The 6,549-nt window shown below is 57.2% G+C and overlaps 1 long non-coding RNA gene across 1 annotated transcript; it reads left to right on the top strand.

The window, feature by feature from the left end:
- The first annotated feature begins 1,342 nt into the window (after positions 1–1,342).
- LOC146765570 (uncharacterized) lies at positions 1,343–3,669 on the top strand. The gene is made up of 2 exons (XR_014949948.1): positions 1,343–2,881; positions 3,469–3,669. It is a non-coding gene; the product is annotated as an uncharacterized LOC146765570 (long non-coding RNA).
- Positions 3,670–6,549: the final 2,880 nt, after the last annotated feature.

Here is a 6,549-nt window from a genome sequence, read left to right as displayed (position 1 = left end):
CCTGCCAGCCCCATCCCGGGCATCCTGCTCCTCCTGCCCTGCCAGCCCCATCCCGGGCATCCTGCTCCTCCTGCCCTGCCAACCCATCCCGGGCATCCTGCTCCTCCTGCCCTGCCAGCCCCATCACGGGCATCCTGCTCCTCCTGCCCTGCCAGCCCCATCCCGGGCATCCTGCTCCTCCTGCCCTGCCAGCCCTGGGCATGCTGGAGCAGTGGCAGTGAGGAGAGCTGAGCAAACCCTCACCCCATCCTCACCTCCCCACGGCAGCTCCTGCTGCCTCCTCACCCCCATGGGATCTCCAAAGAGCCCAGCAGAGCCAAACTGAGACCACAGTCGAGACAGCATTCACAGAATTCACAGAATCACAGAATTCACAGAGTCACTGGGTTGGAAGAGACCTTCCAGACCATCAAGTCCAGCCCAGCCCCAGCCCCTCAACTCAACCCTGGCACCCAGTGCCACATCCAGGCTTGTTTCAAACACACCCAGGGATGGTGACTGCACCACCTCCCCGGGCAGCCATTCCAGAACTTTGTCACTCTTGCCATGAAAAACTTTCTCCTGACATCCAGCCTGGATTTCCCTTGGGGCAGCTTGAGACACAGGGGTCTCCAAAAAGCCCAGCAGAGCCGAGCTGAGACCAGGCTCGAGCTGGCCACTGGGCAAGTGCCTTGGCTCCAGCCCTGCCTGCCATCAAATAACCAGGCTGAGCAAACCTGGGCTCCAGGGCAGCCTGATTTCAACCACAGCAGCATTTTGGGGTCTGGCCTCCTCTCCCAGTGAGCCAGAGTGTGCAGACATGCCCACACCCTCAGACAGTTTTGGTCAGGATGAGGAAACATGAGGAAACACAGATCTGTGTGTTTCCCCACAGCTGCAGGGCTGTCCCTGCCCGGGGCAGGGTCCTTGTCTGCCCCTCCTGCCTGTGTCCTGCCCCTCCTGGCAGAAACCTCTCAGGCACAGCCAGAAGGGGCAGACAAAGGCAGGACAGGGATGGGGCAGTGAGAACCAGTCCCACGGGTGTGTGTGGTGGGCTGCCTGGTGGCTCCAGCTGATATCCTGCTGATACGGGGCAGCCAGGCCTCTCCAGGAGCACTGCTGGGAACAGGGACTCCTTGGCAAGGGGACAGCAGGGACTTCTCAGCCTAGTGTTACCTCAGGTGGAGTCCCAGCCCCAGTCCACCCGTGTTACAGTGAGCTCATGGGCACTCTATTTCCCCTTCCCCGGGACCCTGTGACTCTGATCAGATAACCCTGGACCCTCCTTCCTGCCCCAACAGGGTTGGTGGAGAGCCAGGGAAGCCCACCCTGTCCAAAGTCTGTACAGACCCCTGACATTTCCTGTTCATTCTCTTTGCCCCGCTCTCCCCTTGGACACCACAGAATAAAGAGAGCTGAACCAACATATCTGGGGTAAGAGCCTCTTTTGGGAATCTTTGCCATTTCCTGATATTCCTCCCCTCACAGCCTTGGATCTCTGGGCTAGCCTGATATTCAGGGGGCTGTGTGAGGTGGGGAACGTCACACCAGGGGATGGGGTTTGGGGAGATGTGCTCTCCCTGCAGACTCTCCTCTCCAGCTCAGGAGCAGTGCTGGTGGTGCTGGCCCCACAGAGGGGCAGCTGTGGGTGCAGGATCCACTCTGGCTCCCCAGGCTGGCAGTGCGACACTCCCCAGGGTCGGGAGAGCCCCTCTCCCAGGGAAGGATGAGCCCATCTTCAGCAGCTCCCCCACGAGCTGCATCTGCTGCCGTTCATGGCTGACACACAGCCCCATCCACTCGCACTAGAAATTTATGTAAATATGTATATATTTTTCTCCGTCTCTCTCGTACAGTTACAGTCGTGTTTGCAGTGCTCCAGTCCTCCCAGGGGGTTCAGGAGGGAAGTCCAGGCAGTCCCTGCACCCTGGCCAGCAGAGCTGGGGTTGGGCAGCTGCCTACAAGGCAGCCAGACCCCATGGATGTCCATCCAGCAGTCTGTCCTTCCACCCAACCTCTGCAGCATCCCCCAGTGCAATGACACAGACACAGCCCCACTGGGACCTGTGCTCTGCAAGAGATTATGAACAACCTTTCTATTAAAAAATAAAATAAAACAAACCAACAAAAACACACGGTAAGATTCTTCTTTCCAAGCATGTTCACAACCCTTGACTAATCTCTTTCTCCATTCATATTTTTTATCTCCCCATCTCTCCACCTCGCTCTCCTTCCCCCCTCCCTCCAGTGCCTCACCCCAGCTCTGTCCCAGAGCCTCCCCCACGCGGTTCAGCTGTAGGGAGCCATCTGTTTGTCTGTCTCTGCAGCCATCTGGGTGTCTGCCTACAGTGTTTGCTGTGTCTCCAAAGCATATACAGCCTGCATGTATAGGTCTAGCAAGTCACTCTCTCTAAGCTGCGTTCTGTGGGCTTCATTAACATGCAAATTAGCGAGATCTGACTGGCTCACTTAGCTGCTGCTTCTCTTAGACAGCCATGCAACAATGCAAATACTAATGAGGCTCTGGAAATGGCACTTGCTCCAGAGCTAAGCAAGCCTGCACTCGGAGCAGGCACTGGCAGTTCCAGGCGTGCCAGCCATCCGCACACCTGCTGGAGGACTCGGGACAGAAGGGATGGGTGATGGATGGATGGCTGGGGCACCGATGCGGAAAAAGAGGCGAGAATTCCCGCTCTGATGGAGATGCCAGCACTCCCACCCTCAGGATCCTTGGCTCTGAGATCCCTTTGTCCTCGTTGCCACACGCCAGTGCTCTGGACCCCAGCCACCCACGGGATCCCCCCACCATGGACTGACCTGGACCCACACTGGGCTGGGCTGTTTCCCCACACCAACGGGCTGGGCTCGACCTTCAGCCTCTTCTGGGCTTGACAGCCCCGAGGTACCTGGGCAAGGGCTGCTCTCTGCAGCTCCCAGAGCCACCTCCCAGCATGGAGGGGACAGAGGAGCTCGGGGACAGACCCTCCATGGGGCTCAGGGACAGACCCTCCATGGGGACAGACCCTCCATGGGGACAGACCCTCCATGGGGACATGGGGACAGACCCTCCATGGGGACAGACCCTCCATGGGGACATGGGGACAGACCCTCCATGGGGAGAGACCCTCCATGGGGACATGAGGACAGACCCTCCATGGGGACAAACCCTCCATGGGGACATGGGGACAGACCCTCCGTGGGGACATGGGGACAGATCCTCCATGGGTCTTGGGGACAGACCCTCCATGGGGACATGGGGACAGACCCTCCATGGGGACATGGGGACAGATCCTCCATGGGGCTTGGGGACAGACCCTCCATGGGGATTGGGGACACAGACCCTCCGTGGGGACATGGGGACAGACCCTCCATGGGGACAGACCCTCCATGGGGACAGACCCTCCGTGGGGCTCAGGAGCTGCTCTTGCCTCCTGGCCCCTGGCTGACAGCCATGCCAGCCCCTGGGCTCTCCTGCTCTGCTCCCTGCAGGCACAGAACAGGAGTCTGGGTCGCCACGGAGGAAGTTCTCAGCTCCATCACCTCTTCTAATGATAATTCAACCATACACCTCCTTGTAAAACATCGGGGATGATCAAACGCTGTGCAGCGAGATGAAGGCACCTCATCTTAGGAACCCGGCTTCTGTATTCCTTTTTATCCTGGAGATAAAATAAAGAACCATTTGCTCTGGCTGCTGCTGTCGTCTCCTGCCTCTCCTCACCCACGCCTCTCCCACCCCTGGGAGGCAGCAGGGCAGAGCCCTGGCTCTGCTGCACCCCCATTCTTTCATCTCCCCCTGACGCTGGCACAGCGGAGCACAGAGCGCCCTGAGGGAGCACAGAATGAGAATTTCCTCAGCTGGAAGGGTCCCCAAGGATCATCCAGTCCAATCCCAGGCCCTGCCTAGATAATCCCACCCTGGGCATCCCTGGAGCTCTGGCAGCCTCGGGGCCGTGCCCATTCCCTGGGCAGCCTGGGCAGTGCCAGCACCTCTGGGGGAAGAACCTTTCCCTGAGCTCCAGCCTCAATCTCCCCAACACAGTTTCAGGATGTTCCTGTAAACCTTAGGATTTCAGCTTTTCTATTTTCCATCTACTTGTAACCCTGCAGTTTTTTAATGCATAACTCCAAACTCCATGTGCAGTGTGAGCTGCTGCTTTCCCATTTGGGGCAGACACAACAATTCCTCTCCAGGCCTGGCAATCAAGGACACCTCACTGCCTCAGGGCCTGAGAGATGGAAACAAAAGTGAGTTGGGGGAGCAAATTTGGGGTAAATTACTTCATTAACTAAAGCTGTAATTGGAAGGTGAACCCCCAATATGCAAATGGCCCAAACTAATAAAAGTGTGAAAACCCATGACCCATTGTCCATTTTGGGTGCAGCCCCTGGGGGGCTTCATCTGCCCTAAATATACCTGAAAGCCCTTCAGATATATAAATATCTGCTGCTGGCAGATATTTATAACTGATTTTTCTTGCCTGAATTTTGTCTGGCCTCTGTTTTTAGGTAGTTCTGAAAAGGCATCACCTGTCTGCCCTGTGACAAGGTGACATCCTTGTGTAGGTGTCCATGGCTGCTCCTTGGTGGCAAAGCCAAGGACCCACCACACACATCCTGCCCCTCCTAAGGCCAGCACTGCTCCCCCAGGCCAAAAGAGGATTTGGTGCTGGGATGAGGGACAAAAACCAGCCTGGGGTGAGGGAGGTGGCACCATCAGGGCAGGTGCTCTGGGCTGGGAGGTGAAGTGGGCATGAAAGACAGATGCTAAATGGGCAGGGTGACAGAGCACAGGCAGGAAGAGTGGCGTGTCCTGCCCAGAGAGAGCCACAGAAAGAGCCACGTTTCGGTGTGGGAGCGGGGGAGGTTCCCTGGCACTGGAGCTGGCCCAGCTCATCACAGGCTCAGCAGCAGCCCAGGGCATTTTGGTGTCCCCGTGTCATGGTTTCAATGGCTTTTTCTCCCTCCAGAAATGGCCTCACAAGAATCCCCTTCAGGGAGGTCATCACTGCCCTGCAGCCAGGTCTTTGAAGAATGTGAAAATTCAAGGACAGCCCAGGAGGCAGAATTTCCTCCTGGCTCATACACAAGTGCCTGAGTTTACAGAATTCACAGAATCACAGAGTCACTGGGTTGGAAGAGACCTTCCAGACCATCGAGTCCAGCCCAGCCCCAGCCCCTCAACTCAACCCTGGCACCCAGTGCCACATCCAGGCTTGTTTCAAACACACCCAGGGATGGTGACTGCACCACCTCCCCGGGCAGCCATTCCAGAACTTTGTCACTCTTGCCATGAAAATCTTTTTCCTAATACCCGACCTAGGCAGCCCATTTGTGGTGGAAGAGGCGGCCAGGAGCTGGTGCTCTCTTTGTGGGAGTTCCACTGGCCAGAGTTGGTCCACACTCCCTGCTCAGGGAATTCCCCGGGATATTGGCCACACACACAGAGTGTGCCTGTAGATCCCGACTGCGTGGGGAGCCCCGTGGGTGGGGAATGGGCCCTCTGAGATTCAGCTCTCTGTGCAAGGAACGTCTTGGATGGCTTCTCTTGGATGTCTGGGATAGCAGAAGATCCTACTGCCACAGGAACATGGATGAATGCAATAGGAAGGAGCTGTTCCCCTCCACCACCTGTCCCCAGCCTGGCTGGGGGCTCCACATGGAAGGGACAGCTCCATTTTCCAGCCCTGGACTCTGGAAACTCAGTGTTTCTACTCTGGGAAAGAGCATTGCCCTATTGAGGAGCTGTGGAGAGCTGCTGAGGGGAATTGGTGGCAGGATAAACCCACCTGATGGATTTATGTCCCTGTGCTCCAGGGGCACCCTGTGCTGGGCTCTCTGCACACCAGCAGCCCCAGCTGCTCTCCAGTCTCTCCTGCCCCAGTGTGGCCTCCAGCACTGGGCTGGTCCCTCTGGAGAGCACTGGACAGGGACAAACATGCCCCAGGTGAGAGATTCCCACGTTGCTGGGACCTGCAGTACAATAAATTTATGCCCACTCAGGCTCCCATCCCAACCCCTGATGCTCGGTGGCCCCTTGGCTTGGTTCTGGTGCCACAGCCACATCCCTGGTCTACCCTGAGGCTGCCAAGATGTGCCCCAAGGCTCTGTGGATGTTCATGGAAGGATGGAAAGAGCTTTTACATTTTTGTTTTTCTTCAGAGCAGCTCATTACCCATTTTTAAACTAAGACCTAAATGTCCCCAAGTTGTCACAGTGTCTGGCTTCCAGCAAGCCCCTGGCTGGACAGGCACAGCTCCCTGTGCCCCTGCCAAGCACAAGCTCTGCAATAAACCCAAGAGAGGCCGCTGAGCACTGTAAAAGGCAGGAACCATCCTAGGAACTTCCCTCAGTGTGACCAGAGCCCAGCCCTGGTGCTCCTGCCTTGCTCTTGTCTTTCATTACCCGTGCTTTGCCTGGGACTGGTGGCAGGATCTGGCCAGGCCAGGTCCTCAGGTGCCCAGCTGACTCCTCACCATGCCCCACGAACCGTCCGTGGTCCACGCTCAGCACAGCTGCCATCTCCTCCCTTCCTGGGACTGCAGACATCCTGCAAAGGGCCGCGGCATT

Source organism: Lonchura striata, chromosome 23 (genome assembly GCF_050655825.1).
Source record: "Lonchura striata isolate lonStrDom1 chromosome 23, ASM5065582v1, whole genome shotgun sequence".
NCBI classification, from domain to species: Eukaryota; Metazoa; Chordata; class Aves; order Passeriformes; family Estrildidae; genus Lonchura; species Lonchura striata.
This window is presented reverse-complemented; position numbering and strand designations above follow the sequence as displayed.